This window comes from Rhinolophus sinicus, chromosome 16, assembly GCF_057876585.1.
Source record: "Rhinolophus sinicus isolate RSI-liver-muscle chromosome 16, RSI-T2T, whole genome shotgun sequence".
Lineage (NCBI taxonomy): Eukaryota > Metazoa > Chordata > Mammalia > Chiroptera > Rhinolophidae > Rhinolophus > Rhinolophus sinicus.
Window position 1 is genome coordinate 105693383 of NC_142516.1, and position 14392 is coordinate 105707774.

Below are 14392 nucleotides of genomic sequence, written 5' to 3' on the forward strand. Positions count from 1 at the left end.
CCAAATTGATACTATAGAGGTGTTTAATAGTAACTTGAAGTTTGTTTGTTGTTTTAAAGATAGTTAAGTTACAATTCACAATCAAAGAGGCATAATAGAGGTTCTACTCTTCTCCCCAAAACTATTAAATTGAAAAAAATTTTAACTCATTCAGGATATTTTTTAGAATAATTTTAAAGCAGTGTGTCACCTCTTTGATTTCTTTACCTGGTGGGTGGAGTGTCAAAGCTAATGCAGAATGTGATATCTATTGAAATAATATACCATATTACCAAAAAAAGTAAAAAAAACTAAATAGGAGTTTATGTAGTTGTTCACGGAATTTAGCAGTTAAAACTTTAAGTTTTTACTTCTCTTAATTATATACTTATGCTCTAATGTTTCAATGTAATAAAGTTAATTCTTTAGCAAGTTCAGGATCATGGCAAAATATATATATATATTGCTTAGTGCTAAATCCCATTTTGGGTATAGTTGACAGAAATGAATCTTTACCTATTTGTCTGAGTTTTGATCTCATGAATTTCAACTCTGGTTAAAACTGAAATATACATTATCCAGACTTGATGCAGGCATGGAATTGGCTTTAATTCACATTCTTTTGCTGCAAGAGAGCTGCAGAAATATGGCCCTCACTCAGGGATGACACTGTTTTAGAAAGGAGAAAGGACAGGTTCTATAGTATTGTCCAAAGTGGAGTTTTTATGGTAAGAGAAAGCCATGTGTAGGCTGGAGTAGATAAGAGGAAAGAATTATGGTAACTTCCCCCCCCCCCCCCCCGCACAAGGAACAAGACAGAAGAGAAAGCCCGCAATGGTATTTTAAGTTCTAGTAGACAAATATAGATTCTAAAATATTACAACTGCAAAAATTGTAGTTGTAAATTTTTATCCATATATTTAAAATTAATATATGGATAAATTTTGGTGTATCCATATGTTGGAATTATATGCAGATATTAAAAATATGTTTTCAAAATATTCAATAATATCAGAAAATGGTCATTATAGACTATAAATCCTTGATTCCTATCAAACAGGAATCTGTATTCTTACTTATACCACTTCCTCCCCACTCCCAGTATAAGTAGAAGCATAATGGAAGAAATGTTTTGAGGAGAGATGCATAGACAGTGAATTTTAAAGCTTGAAGGCATTTTAGAGATCACTTAGTTAAAATCTACCATTGTTCAAAGGAAACTGACACTGTGGAAAATTAAATGTCTCACCTAAGGTCTCAATCCCAGCAATGCCACTTGCTGAAACCTGGGTTTCCTGACTCCCGAAATTTGGCATATTGTACCTTCTACTACAACATGCTACATTTGAGGTTGGGTCAGACTAGATTACAGTAGTTTCCCCTTATCCACAAGGATACCTTCCAAGACCCCCAGCAGATGCCTGAAACCTTCGATTGTACCGAACCCTATACATACTATGTTTTTTCCTACACATGCATACCTTTCACTTCAAGGAAGCATGTTATGGCTTCTCTTTGGCCCACCCAAATTGCCAGTATCACCACTCTTGTGCTTAGGGACCAACAGTAAGTAAAATAAGGGTTACTTGAACACAAGCACTGCCATACCATAACAGTTCATCTGATAATTGAGACGGCTACTAAGTGACTAACCTAACGAGCCTGTAGCATATACATGTAGAAACGCTGGAGAAAGGGATGATTCACATCCCAGGTGGGATGGAGCTGTAAGGCACGAGATTTTATTATGCTACTCAGAGTGGCATGCAATTTAAAACGTATGAAATATTTCTGGAATTTTCCTTTTAGTATTTTTGGACCATGGTTGACCCCTGGTAACTGAAACAGTGGAAAGGGAAACCAGGGATAAGGGAGTACTGAAGGTTAGGCCAAACAGTATTACCTTTATCCTAGTCTATGCTTTTTATTTTGGAGGAGGTGGGTACAGGGCACAAGTGAATGATGATAATGAGTCACACAATATCCATGGAGATCAGCTGTATTTCCTAATAATTCTAAATCTTTAACTTTTTTGTTTACTCAGTACAACTTTAAAAATTTTGGGGGGAGAACTCTTTGTCTCAAATAATATTGAGTAATGGAAGTAACTAGATTACAATTTATAACTTTTGTTTATTTATTCATCTGCTTTTGACATTCTCTTCCACTAGAATGTATCTTCCAGGAGGGCAGGCCTGTATCTTTTTTTTTGTTGACTCCAGTGCTTAGTAAGTGTTTGACACATAAAAGATGTTTAATAAATATTTCAATAAGTTCAATAGGTGTGTGAATTAATAAATGATAGCTACTACTAAAATGCAGTAATCCTTTATTTACGAGGTGTGATAAAAAAATATGGTGAACACTGCTGCTGAGTGCCATCTAACGGATAGGCAGGGATCTTCAATATGGGAAGCGGCGTGGCGAACCTTACTAACGGTGTGTGACAGATTTCAACTTATTCTGTGTAGTCAGTCGGTGTGAGCTATGGTTGAGAGAAGTCGTGTTTTAGAGTATGCCATGAATCATCCTCCATCATGATGACACTCTGTGTCACACATCGCTTCTGGTACAGCAATTTATGTCAAATAAAAACATTACAGTGTGTCCTCGTCACCTTATTCACTGGATTTGACACCATGTGACTTCTGGCTCTTCCCCAAAGTCAAAATGACTCAGGACACTGAGGCAGCCTCGACAGCGTAACTAAAGACACTCACAAAAGAGGACTTCCAGAACTGCTTCAGAAAGTGGCAAGAATTATGGGAAAAGTATATTCGAAGCAAAGGGGAGTATTTTCAGGGGGATTAATGGCAATGTGTCTTTTATTGTGAAGTTTTTTAAACAGTCATCGTATCTTTTTTTTTTTTTTTTTTTTGTCTTCAAAGCATTTAATCACAATTTACAATTGTCTTTGTATTTGCACTTGCAAGTCATCAGGCTGCCAGGACTGGAATGTACATTCCACAGGAGCTGAGCTTCTGTTGTCGTGATCCCCACTGCACTCCCACTCAATGGGACAGTGCCTCAACATCATAAATGACTGGTTGGTGATCAGATTGGTAAACCCCTATTGAAGGGACTCTAATCTCCCCAAAATGAAAATGCACTGACCCTTTAATCCAGCAATCCTACATCTGGACATTTATTCTACAGTCAACTGTACGTGTACAATAACTTGTGTGCAAAAGTATTCACTGTGACATTGTGTTATAATAACGAGATTAGAAACAACCCATATCCAGCAACAGAAAATGCCTTGAATAAATTCTGGCACATATTCACCATATCTCTTTTGATCACACCTCATACTCTGACTAGATTTCTTCTGGAAATTTTCCCAAGTTTTGATTCTATCACCATTCTAAATTTTAGAATTGAGTGGATTCTTCATATACTCATTTCAGTCTAGCACAATTGAACTGTTCTATAATATTAATTTAGGCACTCTTAAAATTCTTGTGCCAAATTTGCCAAGTTTGGGAATGACCTGGGCCTGTAATTTTATTTATATTTCCATCCACAGATGAATGTGTACACTTACACCATGAATTAGTGGTGCACACGTGAGATTAAACTGACGATGAGTCAGGAGGCTCCACTATTGGGTGAAAATGTTTGGAAATAGGAACAAAGGGATAGTGGTAGCTTGAAAAATAGAAGCATTCGGCTGAAATAAGTATACCTTTAAACTATATCCTCCAAGTAAATCTAAGTTTCAAATCTGACAAAGAAAAAGTAAATAATATTTTAAAGAGATTTTTTTCCTTACAGGTAGGATATTAAAACAAAAATAAAACAAAAACACTGAGCCTAAATTTAAATAATAATCTGTTTTAAAAGGTAGTGTACACAAATTTTTCTCCTTAGATTTATCTGCAATGTAAAAGTATGTAGAGAATTAAAAGATACTATTTACAGTAAAATTTTGCCAGATGAAGCTTTAAAATGTTGGCCTTATAGACCATTTCTAGGAATTTATACTAATTTAGGAAATAATCTGAAATGTTAAAATGGATTTATGCATAAAAAAGTTCATAGTAACATCATTTATAAGAAAGTAAGGAAAACAGCTTAAATGACCACTAAAGGAAATAGTACTCGATACAAGGAACATTATGCAGTCGTTGAAAATGTTTTTGAAGAGTTTTAGATAACTTGAGGAAAAATTTCTGATAAATTGTTATGAAAAAAGGCAGTGTACTCAAGCAAACAGTTTAAACTTCATAAGTTTAAAAAACTGCAGGGAAATATGTGAACTGCAATAGTCATTTGTCTCTAAATAAAGGAATTATTGGTTATTTTTTCCTATTGTTATTTAAAAAATATTTTCTTAACGTATTTTCAAAAATTTTTTTACTTACATGTGCTACTTTTATGATCAGAAAAAGAAATCCATTACTTGTCATCAATATGTATTTATGTCCCAATGATGTTTTCAGTATCATCACATGAGAATAAATGTTGTTGACCAAAAAAATTTATATTATTTAAATACAAATAATGGAGTTTCCAAACAAACACTGATACATATACTATAACTTATAAAATTATAATGCTTTAGTATAATTTACTAATTGATATGGTGGGCTCCAGCATGTTCGTTGATGGTTGATGATGGAGATGGTTAGAGGGGACACCTCAATTAATTTACCAATTTCCTTTAATCTGTCAGTTAGTAACTCTCCCAATAAGAGTTTAATGATGGTATGATATAAAAAAGCTGTCTATAAAATTGTCATTAGTTTGTTTAGTGCAATTTTGCAAACTATTATTTTGTACTTCAAAAAGAAGTCTCTTAAGAGCTAAGTTTTTACAAACACAAAAGAGAAAAATTTGTTCTTACCTTGTTTATTTTAGCCAGATGTGAGCTTCAGGTAATATTCAGTGATCTGACATCACCAGTAAAAAAGGTTTCTTGTGGAAGTAACTGGAACCAATACTTAACTTTGTACGGTTGTTATGAGCTTTATAGATCATGTTTGTAAAGTGCCTAGCACAGTAAATGGTGGCTATTATAATAATATATAATATTACTATGAATTCTTATCTGTTATATTCCTATATATAGGCTAAATTGAAAAAATATGAAGTACAGTCTATTTAAAAACATTATTCTAGACTTTTGGATAAAGATGGGGAGTGAAGACCACAAAATCTTCCTCCCTAAATACTTTACAAAATGGGCAAAACAACAATAAAAACTCCTTTAACAGCATTACTAGAAGTAGCCAGATAATGTCCACAAACTAAGCCAATGAAGGCCACAGTAATACTATTATTTCAAAACAAATAAATATGAGACAGCAAGAAATGAGATAGACATAGGTGGACATTGCATTCTCACCAAAAGGAAAGACTGGCAATCCCAGCACATTCCCCTAGTCAACTCATTTGTCTGTTCTCCAAGATGATTCTGTCTCCTAAATCTCCCACATCTCCCTGCTCCTCACTTCAAACGTTTGTTTCATTGATACATAGAAGCTGTCACAAGAGAAACTCATGTTTCCCACACTATATCTACCAACCTTTCATCTCTACTCTCATATACTCTCTCTTCCTTTATAAAGGATCAACTATCACTGCTCTTATTTAAGGCAAGCCCCTCTACTTGTGCCCCATCTTATCTTGTCTTATATAGTCAAGGATTGTGTGCTTATCCCCTCCATTTCCCGCACCCTCTATTTCTCCCTCTCTACTGGATTATTCCAATCAATAAACATACTGTAATATCTCCCACCCTAAAAATATCATTACCCTAGACCCCACAGCCCCCTCTACTTACATGATGAGTAGGAGCCCATTTTTCTGCTCCCATTTATAATAAGACTTTTCAAAGACTATCTGTACTTGTAGTCTCCACTTCTACTTTACATTATTTCTTCAACCCATTCCAATTAGAATTATTGTCCCCACAGCTCTACCTAAACTGTTCTTGTTGAGATCATGATTACTTTCTTGCCAGATCCTTTTCCTCTTCCTAAATGTTTGGGACCCCCAGGCACATTTCTCACTCTCTTTTCTTCTTCTCCATCAACATTCATTTCCCCCTAGGTCATCTCATCCTTTTTTTTTTCTGGTTATAAATATTGTCTATGTTATCAGGGCTCTTAAATTTGTATTCTATCCGATATCTCTTTTGAACTCCAAACTTTTTGAACTTCAATCCATCCAACCTTTTGCCCAGGAACTATACTTAGATCTCCAATAAGGACCTCAAAACAAATCTCTTTAATTTTCTTCTCCAATTTACTTCTCCCCACCCTAAGTTGCTTCCATGTCAGTAAATTGCATTATTTTCATCCAGTTGCTTAAGGCAAAAACCTAGAAATCATCCTTAATTTCTCTTTGTGACAGTTATTAAGCTGTTATCTCTTAGCAATAAACCCTTCCATACTCTGCTTTGTGAGGCTGGGACCGGGACTGTGCAAACTACATTTCTACTCTGACAGCTGAATCCCTGCTACAATACGTCAATAAGGGGCATTAGAGAAAAATATCTATAGAGTCAAGAAGAGGGAACAAGAACTGCTCCTTGTTGGTTGTCTGCACCCGTCAGCATTGCCCCAGTTATGGACCTTCACCCTGACAGCAGCAGTTAGCTCCAAATATCAACTGTTTTTTATTTTCCTATAACCAGCCATAACATACACTCTCAGGTACCAGCAGCAAATGGGCATCACCCCCTCTTCCGAGGACAGGGTTCCAGCTCTGCTGAGTCTTTCCTCATAGCTTCTGGGTTCTAATAACTTCAGGTCTTCCCTGTGTTTTTCCAGTACTAGGAGTCGTGGATCCTTCCTGAAGTTATTCTGTTATCTCAGTATTCCCTTTTTCCTTTTTCAGGTCTACAACACCTATTTGACCAATTCTTTATACAGTAGTCCCTCCTTATCTGCAGTTTTGCTTTCCGTGATTTGAGTTACCAACAGACAACTGTGGTCTGAAAATATTAAATGGAAAATTCCAAAAATAAACTATTCATAAATTTTAAGTTGCGTGACGTTCTGAGTAGTGTGATGAAATCTTGCGCCATCCTGCCCATAACATGAATCATCCCTTTGTCTAGCATATCCACTCTATTAGTCACCTAGGAGCCGTCTTGTTGATCAGACCAACTGTCGGGGTATCAAGTGCTTGTGTCCAAGTAACCCTTATATTGTGTTTCCCCAAAAATAAGACCTAGCTGGACAATCAACTCTAATGCGTCCTTTGGAGCAAAAATTAATATAAGATCCGGTCTTATGTTATATAAGACCCAGGCTTATATTATAGTAAATAAGAGCAGGTCTTATATTAATTTTTGCTCCAAAAGACGCATTAGAGCTGATTGTCTGGCTTGGTCTTATTTTTGGAGAAACAGGGTAGGAGCCTAATGCTGTGTCACAATGCCTACGTCACATTCACCTCACTTCGTCTTATCACACAGGCATTGTATCATCTCACATCATCACAGGTATGGTGGTACAGTACAATAAAATATATTGAAGGAGACCACATTCACGTAACTCTTATTACAGTATAATTGTTCTATTTTATTAGTTATTGTTAATCGCTTACTGTGCCTAATTTATAAATTCAACTTTGCCATAGGTATGTATGTATAGGAAAAACATAGCATACATAGGGATCGGTACTACCTGTAATTTCAGGCATCCACTGGGGTTCTTGGAACGTATCCCCCACAGATAAGGGAGGACTATTATACTCAATTTATTGCTATTGAAATACTTAGCAGCAGCCAGAGTGACTCCTCTAAGGCATATACCATTTCTCTGCTTCTCATCGTATTTAGAACAAAATCCACACTCCTCAGCAGGGCCTACAACTCCTTTTGTCACCTGCCCTATCCAATTCTCTAGTCTCATCTCTCACCAACTTCCGGTTACTCATTTGACTTCATATTCGATTATTTCTTTAGGATTGGTTCCTGGAAGTACAACTACTGTATCAAAGATTTGAACATCTTTTTAGACCCCTGAAAGGTAATATAGTAAGAGATGAGATTGTAAATTTCATTGCACTCTTAGCAACACTAGTTGTTAGCACTTATTTTCAATCTTTATCAATCTGCATGGGAGACTCTTTCTGTAATTCAACTTGGTAAAGTTATATTTTTGCGCACATAATCGTATTAATAACTATTACCTCAAGGACTAAAAATTTTCTGTCTTCTCCATGATGCTTAACATAGAGCCTTGCCCACATGTTGAAGAAATGTACTTTTTATTGGCTATGGCAATATTTATTTTAAAATACATTACATTTTGAACACATAGAAAGGTGAAGAAAACTAACATAAAGAAGGATCCAAGTTATTTTACTTAATGAAAAGTAAGATTGTACTTAGTTCTTAACATAGTAGACAAAGCATTATTACTATCAGCTAGCAATATCATTTTGTTTATTGAATTTGTCTTTATTGAAATATTGACTTTATTACTTAATGTGCCATTGTCACTATAGCACTTTCTAAAATGCTTCTAAATGCTTAGTTTATAATGTTACGAAAAAGTTCACTAGATAACTACTTTGAAATAATTTCCTCAGCCCTGCCTTCACCAACGTGCCTAGAACCAGACTGGCTGGCTAGCTTCCAGTTTTCTTTTATGTTATCATTACTCTGAAGTCATTCTATAGATAGGGTAATAAGCATTCTGGCATACAGAAAAACAGAATCTATAAACTATGTGACACAGTTTAGTTGGGGTTGTTCCTCCTTCAGAACTGCATTACGTAATTTAAAAGTGTTTACTTAAGCTCCTTTGGGCTGCCTCCATGGTAGCTGTGAAGTCACAAAGAATCAGGAACAGGTTCAGCCTTATAACAGTCTGTTTAATGTGAACAGTGTCATTTTTTTAAGTCATTGTTAACAAGGAACTTTAAAAACAAAGATATACTTAATTAATTTCATGTTTTTTAAAAGCAATCTACTTCAAAAACCATTAATACAAAGAACAAAGTGTTCATAAATGTACACTTACCTAGATGTACTTATCATTATCTAGATGTACTTATTTTAAAACCTATATTCTATAGTATGAATTGACAGTGTGATTTTGACTCAATGTAACTATAAATAATTATGCAAAATCACCAAAATATAGAGGTATTAGACAGCCTTTAGGAGAGTATGAATTATTAAAATGGCCTAAGCACTATTTCTATCTCTAAGTCACAAAGGAAGTGTTTCTGAGAGAACATCAAAGATATATAAATTATATCAGCTTTAGGAGAATTTAAAAAGAAACTAGGTTATAAGAAAAGATTATTTAATCTTGGTTACCCAAGGAAAGGTAGCATTTTGAGTTCCTGAGGGAGAGAACTCTTGAGCCCCTTTGCCAACTAAATAACTGTACTGGTTTTAAAGAAAAATAATGCAATGTACACTGTAAAAGTGAGAGAAGAGTCATTTAAACCGTATAGTAATCAAGTGTTATATCACCTTCAAGGAAACATGCAAATTCTTATAAAATACCTAAAATGTCAATCATCCTTTTGCAATTACTAAGTTTTATGAATAAGCAAGTCCCAAGTCAAGATCCTGACATCTAAAAACATAATAGTTCATTTTTAGAAATGTCATTTTGTTTTAATTATGTAATATGAATTTATTATAAAAGTACTTACTAGAATAATTTCTATAGCATTTTGCTTATTAACTTTGAGAAATAAGGGCATGTCAGTGATGGCCTCGTGACAATGACCTTGTGAGGTCCAAAGTCAGGAACAATTCAAGGAGGGAACAGAAAAAGCTTTTAGGACTGGATCATTGCCCTGGAGGTACAGCCACTGTGGGGTTCCTACCCAGCTTAGGAGAGAAAGGTGTCTGTGTTCAGGAGGCCTGCCCTACAGGGGAGGGAATCGTCTCACAGAAGGGAAAATTATGAGACAAAATGCCTACTCAGATTGGCTCAGGATTAGCTTTGCTGTAACAATGAAATGTTTGGGTTTTTATATTTCATCCTATCAAAAAGAAGATGTTTATTTGATTTCTTACATTGAAACATTTTTTAATATACATATTATTTATAAATTGAAGTTAATATGTGTGGCGATTTTAAATGCATTGCAGATTCTTTGAACACTCCTCCCTTTAAAGGTAGTCTAATTCCCCTTTCTAGAATATATATGGCATGAATGATTTGCCTCTAATGAACAGAATCTGATGGAAATAATGCTGCATGACTTCTAAGATTAGGTCAGGTCATAAAAGGTGATACAGCTTCATTTGGCTCTTAGTGTTGGGACCCTGGAACCCAGCAACCCTGCTGTGAGGAAGCCCAGAGCACAAGGACAGGCCAAGTGTAGGTGTCCTGGCTGACTGCCCCAGCTAAGGTCCCAGCCTTCAGTCAGTCCTAATCGCTAGATGTGCAAGTGAAGAAGCCTTCCAATGATGCAAGCCTCCAGCCTATGAGCTGCCCCAGCTGACGCCAAGTGGATTAGAAACAAGCTGTCCCTACAGAGCCCTACCCAAATTGCACATTCATGAGTAAAGTAATGTTGTTGTTTGAAACCGCTAAGTTCTGGAGTGGTTTGTTATGTACTTGAGTCCCTGCTTCCAGTAAATCTCTAGCTCAGGTTAGCTGTAACAAGTAGGAGATGGAGGAAGCAAAAGAAAAAACTTTTCCCTCCACTTTTTGTTTCCTTAGCCAGACTGAAATCTTAGCATCTCCTAGTACTGTTAGTAAGTGTGGTTTTTGAACTGCCATTAGGAACAGAAAACACCATCGTGAGGACCCAGTCTGTCCAAACTCCTTTTCCTTGAAGGCTTAGTGACTGAGGAGGGAAAAGAGAAAGCTTGATTCCCTCCATTTCTCCTTCAAAAAATGATGGGAAAGCAAGATTTAATCCTCTCCTGCCCTTATTTCCCTTCTGAGCTAGAATCTTCTGAAAGGTGCTTTTTCACTGAAAGAATACACAGCCTTTTCAATCTTATAAATGGACCAAACCAGCAACATATTTTCATTCCTTCTCAAGCGGGATTTACTAATCAGAGTTATAAACTAGGGACACCATTCTGTCTTTAGTCACTCATCACTGCCTTCCAAGGTTCCTCTGGCTCCTCCCCTTTCCCTAAAGGTGGCCAGTCCCCAGGGTTCCCTTCTCAGAATCCTTCTCACTTAACACACTTTCTGGTCCACTTATCTATGCCTTTGGCTTTAGCTACTACCTACATTTTAATGACCCCAAAGAGCCAGACCTTCTGACTCTCCTGGGATAGTTCCCTGATATCTCCACAGGGACAAATTCCAGAGACAAAACATAGTTCTTCCTCCAGGATCTGAGGCCCACTCTGCCCAGTCCACACCCTAGACCAGAAATCTGGGGATCCCTTGCCCTTGCCCCACACAGCCAATCAGTTTCCCAGTCCACTGACTCTTTTTGCTTTTCTTGAACCCCTCTTCTCTCTATCCCCACTCTCTCTAGGTACACAGCAGTGGTCCTACTCAATTCTTCCATCTACAGGACCCCACCAGTATAATCTTTTCAAAGACCTGTAATTTTTTCACATCTGTCCCTGCCTTTCCATTAAACAATCTTTACATGGTTCTCCTCTTCCTATGTAGGTATTAGTCCTGAGGCCTAATAGTTATTCATTCAAAAAGCAGAGTAGATCCTTTAAAATTATACGCAAAATTGTAGTGTGGATCTATAGGTACTTTTTTTTTTCTGGAGACCACATTACTTTCCATAATTTCTCAAAAGGGTATGTGTACCCCAAAAGGCTAACAACTTGTAGGTCTCAGACTAAAGCCCAAACCCCTGAGCACAGACTACAAAGCCCTGTGTGACCTGGCCATCCCTATCCTTCCAGCTTCCTTTCCTACCCCTTTTCACTCCTTTCACATACCACCCATAGTTATCTTAGATGTGCACAGCAGGACTTTGTACATGCTGATTTGCTTCTCAGCTTGGGAAGCTCTTTCCTTTCTTCTTACTTAGCCTAACTTTTGCCATCCAGGAAACCACCATCTTTCAAGAAACACCTCAGGTCACACTACCTACAGAAAGCTGTGCAGGCTAGACAAGTGGCTGTGAACTCTTGTCTCCCTGAAGCCAGCCTAGCAATGGCTCTTTCTCTTAGCAGGTACCTCCTGGGTTTCCACATTGGGGTGGGGATGGGAGAAAAGAAAACCATAAAGTAAAGCTGGTAAAACAAGCAATGACTGATAATTATTCAGCACTTATACACTGTAAAAGAACCTCTCGCTGTAACATTTTTGTAGTGCTTTCTTGGGAGGGAGAAATTAGGTGGTAAACGTGTGATTTATAGTTGCCAGCAGATTTTTGATAAATCCCCACATACACCTTCCTCTTACACAATACTGTATAGGAATTTTCAACATCATCCAGTTTTCCTTTATTTTAGACCTACCCATCAAATGGTGTTATGTATTTAACAAATCTTATAATAAACAAGGCAGTTCTGATATTCTGCAATCTACTCAGAGGATTGCTGGGTCATTCATCTGAATTACTGTTCCTGGTTGATGCAACACCACCCCAAAATGACAGTCAACCATCATGATGTGTCCGTAAAATTCTCCATCTACTCCTGAAAATGTTCCAACTTTTTGAGATGAACTGTGTTCTGCTCGTGAAACTTGCTAATGTCTTACAGCACAGGTTCTAACAGTCAAACCTTTTCCCTTTCAAAAAAGTTATTTTAATTTTTGCATTTAACGCAGCCCTTTGCCCTCCTTGGGCCGGCAGATCTGAGCGAAGTGTATTTCCCTGCTAGTAACGCATCAACTTATAAATAGCGCTCACCGCTCTGAGTCACCAAAACCCCAAGTTTCCCCAAATAGCTTATAAGGGCTGCTGGAATCGCATCCCCTGGAGTGGTGACAGACTCCTACCACATACCCGCGGCGCTGGACCGTAGGCCCGCTCCTCTGAGCGGGTGCCCGACCACCCGGCGCCCGGGGAACGCGAGCAAGGCCGCCGATTCCTAGCCAGGAGTCAGGAGTGCAGGACCTACGGCGGCATACCGCTCTTGGGACGCAGCCGGACTTGGCCTTGACTGCTCAGGGGCTGTCCCCGCCCCCTCCTGAGATGGGAGCCACAGGGGGGCCGGCACCAGCCTTAGCCCAGCACCACCCGCTCACACAATGGGGCTCATCACGAGCAGGGGGCCGCGGCTCCTGCTCTGGTCCCAGACCCCGGACTCCTGGCAGCTGGGGAAGCATCCAGGGGCAAGGGCCGTTAGGAAAACCCCTATCTACCCTCCGTCCACTCCCACACTTCGAAATGGCTGCATCGAGAGTACCGGGGGCAGTAGAGCAGAGATGGGGGAGGGAGCGGAAGTGCCACCCCCTGCAGTCAGGGGACGGTGACGTCACCGCTACTGTCAGCCTGTAGCGGGGGCGTCTGCCCATCACGTGACCCAGCCCCCCCTCACCGAATCCCGCAAGCGCGCTCCCTCCCCCAACCCCAACCCCAACTCCTACCTCTCCCCCGCCCCTTCTCTCCAACTTTCGCCCTCCCAGCTCCAGCACTGCTGTCAACAGCGCCAGCTCCGCCCCCTCCCCCGCGCCCTGTGTAACCGCCACGGCGGCGCGGCAGGCGCTCGCGCTCAGGTCCCGGGTTCCTGGAGGAGCGTGTCCCCTGTCTCCACCTAGTTCTCCAAATCCCGGCGCGTTGAGTGTGTGGGCACCTTAGCCAGGGTGCTCGGCGACGTGCGGCGACAGCGCTTTCAGGCTCAGCTGTGCCAGAGCAGCCTTAGGACGAGGCGGAGACGCCAGGTCCGAGCTCCGAGGGGGCCAGGCGCGCTCAAGCCGCCTCCTGTCCCTGGTCCGTCTCCATCGGGGGTCGGCCCCCAGGCGGGAGCGATAGCCGGGGACCCGCCCTCTACCCTAGCCTGGCGGCCCGCGCCTCCACGGTGCTCCCGCCTCCGCTCTCCCTGCCGCCTGGGCGGTGCACGCTAGTTCTGCCTGGCTTCGTCTCCAGCCGCGGCGCGGGCACTGGCCGTACCATAGGGGGCCAGGCGCAGACCGTCTCCTTGAACCCCCTCGACCACCCCGCGTGGACTCCTGGGGCTGCAGATTTGATGGCTGTCACTGTTGCACCGCGTTCTATTTTCCCCCTCAATTCTCTTCTAAAAGTAGAGGCTTGGGGGAGGGAAAAGAAAACCCAGTGTAGAAAGCGGCGGCACAGACTGACCTGTCAACGGCGGAGGAGGAAGACCCCTGGTCAGGGCGAGCTCTCGAGCCCGTGCAGGGACCGGAGCCCTGGGTTCGCGCGGCGCGGCGGCAGCTGTGCCTCAGCCAGGTGTCCCCCCTCGGCAGGGCCCGCGCCGCCGCGCCCGCCCCCTCCCCCGGCGCCGCTCTCCCCGCCCCATCGTCAGGGATCAGGGAACCCCCCAGCTCGATTTTTTGTGCAGTTTCAGCAAAGCTCCGAGGAAGTTGGTCCT

The 14392-nt window shown here is 40.2% G+C and overlaps 1 protein-coding gene across 13 annotated transcripts in view; it reads right to left on the reverse strand.

The window, feature by feature from the left end:
- The window catches only part of LOC109456057 (uncharacterized), a 90171-nt gene that overhangs the window by 68343 nt on the left and 7436 nt on the right, over window positions 1–14392 (reverse strand). For 4 of the 13 annotated variants that reach the window (XR_016019253.1, XR_016019248.1, XR_016019249.1 and 1 more), the window contains exon 1: window positions 14143–14388. The exons of the other annotated variants lie outside the window; for them this stretch is intronic. The gene's annotated coding sequence lies outside the window, so the exon portion shown is untranslated. Of the gene's footprint in view, window positions 1–14142; window positions 14389–14392 lie in introns of those variants that run through there. 13 annotated transcript variants of the gene reach the window in all.